Source organism: Bidens hawaiensis, unplaced genomic scaffold, assembly GCF_021521415.1.
Source record: "Bidens hawaiensis isolate Kalapana, Puna unplaced genomic scaffold, B.hawaiensis_p1.1 tig00019553_1, whole genome shotgun sequence".
Classification (NCBI taxonomy): domain Eukaryota; kingdom Viridiplantae; phylum Streptophyta; class Magnoliopsida; order Asterales; family Asteraceae; genus Bidens; species Bidens hawaiensis.
The window spans coordinates 109,618-116,059 of NW_027492967.1; positions in this window are offsets into that span (position 1 = coordinate 109,618).

Below are 6,442 nucleotides of genomic sequence, written 5' to 3' on the forward strand. Positions count from 1 at the left end.
GCTACAAACCCAATATAAATGCAACCTTTAAGGGGTTTTAAATAACGGGATCCACGTTAAGCTTGTAATCCAAAAAACACAATGAGAATCTATGTTTTTGCGTTTTAAGGTAACGATACCTTGAGTATACTATGAAAGTGTGTGCATGTGTACATTTATGATCTTGTTGAATTAAAAAAGTTTATATATAAACAAGTGTAATTGAACAATCAAGTAAAGTAAACACGTATAAGCGCATGTATGAGGACCCTAAAGCAAAAACTATACTAGGTCGTTAAGAAAAACCACCTATCTTATAGTCTTGTGGCTCTGATACCAATCTATCACACCCTGACCAAAGGCGACGGAACATGCCGGGGTGCAACGTGATTGGACAAATACACAAGACACTATTAAAGTGTTTAATATTTAATCAAATCATTTAATTTCACAAAATCATAATGTCACATAACAATATTCATACGACAATCATAACAAAATATAGCAAATAATATATTGTTCATTTTGCTAATATCCTAAAGGTCTTGATAGCGTTTTTCCACAATCTCGAGTCAACCAAAAGTCAAACCTGTAACATTGCATAAAATAAAGTTTATCAACACAAAGGTTAGTGATCAATTCATAGTTTTGAACAATATGTATATAATATGAAATTCCCATAACTTGTATACGAAACAATAAATAATAGCAATAATTTGGATAATATGAGATCACTAATAAGAATACATTAGTGACACCGTGCTACAAGAGAATACCAGATAGTTCACGGATTTATGAATGAGATCGTTAATAAGAATACATTAACGATACCGTGCTATAAGAGAATACCAGATAGTTCACGGATTTATGAATCAACCCTCCAAAAGCGGTAAACACATTAGCATATAAGCATGTAAGCATAGAACACCAAATCTAGCATTTATTTAAGTAGTAGCCTTTCGTCGCCCCGAAAGAAGTCACTATCAAAGAGCTCGCCCTACTGAAGTACCAAAGGTGCGCTCAGCCCGGTGACTAAGGTATACAATAAAGTTTGTGGTTTAAGACTCAAGTATAAATCATTTAGTTTGAATAAGTACGAAATATCACCCCCAAAACGAAAGATGGAAAACGGGGTATGAAAGTACTCACTTTCAAGTATAAAGCTTGATTGGTAAAATACGGGAAATTGGAAGGACGGAGTTTAACAAGCAAAGCTTAAATAAAAGGAAAAGCCTTGAATTAGAAATAACCCTATAGGTTGACGCCACAAATTCCATCCCCAAAAACCATATTTTGACTGCGCTTCAACTATATCAACTGTACTTGAACTGTTAGATAATCATAGTAGATGATAACATCACTGTTCCCATCCCTATTGCAAAACCGTACATGAGATTTTCATCTCATACGGCTCCTCAAAGGTCACAAATAAATCTAAGGACCCGTCCATTATTCTTTTTCTTGATATGTTTGTAGGATAGATAGATATAAAATTAAATCCATTATAGGGTCCCCATTAGACACTGGAATTTTGTCTGCTATATATATTGCTTCTGAATTCATCTTTTGTTTTAGGATACTTTAAAATGAATGTTAAGAAATGTAAACAATTAAAGTTTAAGGTTTAAAATGTAAATAATTAAGAATTTATAACAATAGTCCTTTAAAATATAAGTTTGCTCGAAACCGGGTTAAAGTATCTAGCCTTAATATTTACTCAACCTATGTTTAGTAATAAGGTGGGTAAAAATGCAAGAATGCAAGTCCCTTTATAATATAGATACTAAAACGGGTTTTAACGAGTGTTCGGGTTGTTGGTTTGGGTCTTGATATTTGGTCAAATGTAACATCACAAAAGTTTCGGGTTTAAAATATCAAAGTTCTCAAAGTCAAAGGACCAAGAATGTCAAAATCCAAACTTCAAGGATTAAAATGAAAATTCTAGTTTCCTGACCCATCGCGATACGCGATGAATCAGAAGGGAAACCCATCGCGTATCGCAATGCGTTGTTCTAACACGCAAACACGTGGCGTGCCACATGTCCACATGTGGCACAACGTTGGCCACGTGTCACCACGTGGTAACACGTCCGCCTTGTGTCCTCACATGTCAACATGTGGCACAACTCCTTCCACGTGGTAGGCCTAAGTAGTGACTGACTCGAGCTACGTCGCAATACGTGACGGGCCAAACAAAGGCATCGCGTATCGCGATGACCTTACTTGTTTTGTCTATAAATAGCAACCACAACCATCCCATTCCTCACACCCCAATTCACATACATTTCTCTCTCTAAAACATCTCTTTAAGTACCATAATCCATACCCTCGATTACCTCAAAGTTCGGGCCCTCGATTCCTCGAAAAGTGTGCCCATATTCCTCGATTTCCGTGTCCGATTCCTCAAAGTACGTGCCGCCTACCAACGAAGTTCCAACGAAGAAAGTGTTGCCATCCCGACGTCCCGCCTTGAAAAGCGTGCTGGCGTGAGAAGAAGTATTGGTGTCTCGATAAGCGTGTCAAGGGAAAGTGTTGATCAAGGAGTCTTAGAAAACAAAGCGGCGAAGAAGTGCTGCTCAAATTGAATAGGGTTTGATAAGCCGATAAAGGTAGGCATAATGCCAAAATAAAATAATAATAAAATATTGAAAACGCTTAAAACCCAAAGCCGAGGAAATACTCGATACCTCGATAAAATAAAATAATATATATAACAAAGAAAAGAAAATGAAAGGATATGAATATATATATTTATGTGATTAGTATATATGATTCTTTGTTATAAATATTATTTAAGTTTAATATAATTATTCTTAAGTAATAAATAAAAGAAAAGAATATGTTTCTTAAAGAAGAAGAAATGTAGGGTTTAAAGAAAATAAGATTAACTATAGGTTATCTTATAAAAAAAATGATATTTTAAACTAAAGGTTTAAAAAGAAAAAGAATACTTTTTAACTAAAGGTTTTAAAGTAAAAAAAATGTAGTCGAGGTAAAGACTATTAAAGACTAAAGGTCTTAAGCCGGATTGTATATCCGACTAACTAAATGTTATACTCTTACTATAGTTGCGAGATAGCAACCGGAAAGACCCTCGGATGGTGTATTGAAGCCGATCCAAATCAAAAAGGTGAATACGCCCCAAACTTTATAAACGTGTTTTAAAACGAGTCAATGTGTTAATTGAAAAGGTTTACATGAGACTACGTGTCTCTAAAACATTTATAAACAAAAGTATAAGCACTAGCCCTCAGGCTATCGTGTACGTTTGTCTGGATCCTTACATATGTGGTGGGCACACCACACCTGGTTATATTGATGCTTTCCTGCGGGAAGTTAATGACCATGTGTATACGTATAGGTACATAACTATGCCGAACGTTGCGGTGTTTGCTGGGGTATTTAGTGTAGACACTTGAGTTTATAATTGTATTGTTTTGTAACTTAGTTATTCCTAAGCCACGATGGGCCGACACCTACGTAGTCCCTAGGGGTAGTAAAGTAAAGGAAAATATTTTTAGCGTCAGCATATTCACCAGCATTCGTTGCTGACGTATTTTCTAAACATTTTGCAGGTAATCAAGATTAGATCTTGGGAAGACGAAGTGCTCAAGATATCCGATGGCTCAGATCTCTTGTTAAAATTAAAATATATAAATGTGGTGTTTTGTAATCAAACAAGTAAATGTTTTGTAAACGCTAACGGGAAATTTTATATCCCTTCTTTTGTTAATGTAAATATTATATTAAATCCACATGTTTCAAAAGACTTCTGCTTTATACCGCAACTCTGATTTATTTACAAATGTGGTATCAACTGTTGGTCGCACTCCCAGGCCTAAGATGGGGGTGTGACAGGTTGGTATCAGAGCCATCGATTTTAGCGAATTAGGTATCAAAAGATAATACCTAAGCGTCGATCCAAGTATAGGAAAAATGTTGTCATAACATGTTTTATATGAATAACCTTTTCTTTCCCTCCTCACTCTAAAGCCACCCAACTTAGATGTCTTTCAAGAAAATGATGGAAAACTACGTGCAAATAGCAAGATGAGCTAGAATCGTCGAACCCTTACCAAAGGATAACATGAGTGAAGATTATTATGAAGCATTCTTCAACCCCGACGTAGAACACGACTGAACCAAACCAGCGTATTTTCCTGGCACCGAGTAACTGCCAATTAACATAACCGATGATCCACCAAGAAACAATCCACAGAGACATTCAAGCTACCATCCCTCAAGTATACCGATGTATCACCCTTCTGAAATCCAAACATATCACCCATCAAGCATCCCGGAGTATCACCCATCGAGCATCCCAGAACACCATCCTTCAAGCACCCCGGTCCCAACATATATATTGCCACATCCTCACCCGTCATATGCCTTCCTCGCTGGTAAGCAAATAATGGAGGAACCAAGATCCCCCTCTTTGGATTGTATGCAATGCCATTCTGATCAACGACGAGGCATACCGGAACATCTACTCTCGATGATGTGAATTCTCACCCCAACTCTTCCGAAGGACCGTCCCGAAAGCAAAGGATGAGAGTGATGATGCCATACGAAAGCTTCCGTATACCTGCAATGGTGCATGAGACCGCAAAACCTATGGAAGAAGAGGACCCTAAGGAAGAAGAGGATCTGAAAGAAGAATCTAAAGAAGACCTATAGGAAGAATACCTAGAGAACCCCAATGAAGTAACGACACCAATGGAGGAACAGTGCGACCGTGACTACCCGCCTGGGAAAGGATGCATGCAACCTTTCTTCCACAAGAATGTGAGTTATGGCTGTGTTGATCCTTATGTACAATACCTCGAAGAACTCAAGAACAAATCGTAAGCAAGCTTCCCTCCGTACCAAGGCAAGATTCCGTCCATTGAAGAACAAACGAACGAGATTCATGAACAAAATGAGGCAACCGAGGCTTTCTTCAATTACCAGTCTGATGTAACCGCATCTTCGTACCCAGACCCAAAAAACCATTATGATAAAGTGATGATGGGATATCGCGATCCACCTCCAAGATACGGATACCCGACTGAGATCCCTCAGTCCCAGGAGGAGCATTTGGACCGAGCCTTGCATGAGACTGAGGACTTAAGAAAGAAAGTTGCTGAAGACGGAAAGAAGAAGAAGAAAATGGGAGAAAAACTTCTGAGGAAATGTATCAAAATGACTAAGATGGTAAAGAAGTTTATCAAGGACTGAAGCAATAAAGAAATACGAGTGTGGAGTTGTGAGAGTTTTCTGTGTTAAATATAACTTTTGTGTTATGTGTAATAAGTGTATGTACAAGGATAGGTGCATATATATCAAGTAGGTGATATATATATATATATAAATGTTGTAAAAAAATAAATATATATCATTTCATGATATATATGTACCAAGGAATAAATAAATGTATGTTAAGAAAATAAATTTATAAAATTTCAGTTGAAAAAGATAACATTGAAAAAGAACAGATAATGTCTCAAAGTAACAACATTGAAGCTTCTCGAAAAGAAGCAGATAAAAGAAAAGAAAAAGGAAAAGAACATGAGAAAGAACAACAAGAGAATATATGAACCAAATACAACAAATGATCGAATATGCCGTTAGGGCTGAATCTGAAGCTAGATCTCAATCTAGACAATCTAGGAAATCTCAATCTATTGAACCCTCTCGCAAATCTGTCAAATCTCGTCCGAAACCATCCCATATCGAAGAGAGCGTTCATGAATCAAATAATGATGAAGGTACTAGACAAGATTTTAAGAAGTTAAAGATTGGAGGTTGTTCATTTAAAGAATTTAAATACTTTGGACCAAAGGAATTCCATGGCGATAAAGGCGCCGTTACGACTGTGAGATGGCTCGAAGAGATGGAATCAATCGTGATTATAAGCAAGTGTTCGGATCAAGAGCAAATTCAATATTCTACCCAGATGTTTAGAGGTGAACCTTTAGAATGGTGGAACACGTTGATTTTAAGTAAAGGAAGGAAAACGTTGTATAATCTGTCATGGGAAGAATTCAAGGAGATGATGAATTCTGCCCTATGCATGAGACTGACCAGATCCAAACTAAATTTCTCAATCATAAGGTTGTAGGAACAAATCTGCGTGAATATAATACCAAATTCCACGAGTACTGCCGACTCGTTCCCCAACTGGTTAACCCTGAGTCCAGCAAAGACACCCGATACATATGGGGACTACGCGGGAAATTCGCGACATGGTGAGGTCCCACCTCCCTCAAACTGCTGACTCCGCAATGGAATTAGCTGGTTATCTCATGGGCGGCCTTATCCGCAACAAAGAGGAAGACAAAAAAAGATCACCCATCGATCAAAGGAAGACTGGAGGAGGTGCCCGATTCAAGGGCAAAAGTATAAACCAAAATCGAACCGGATTCCATTCAAATGCCCCGTTCGGCAAAACATGCAAAAATTATCACAGGGGGAAATGTCGTTT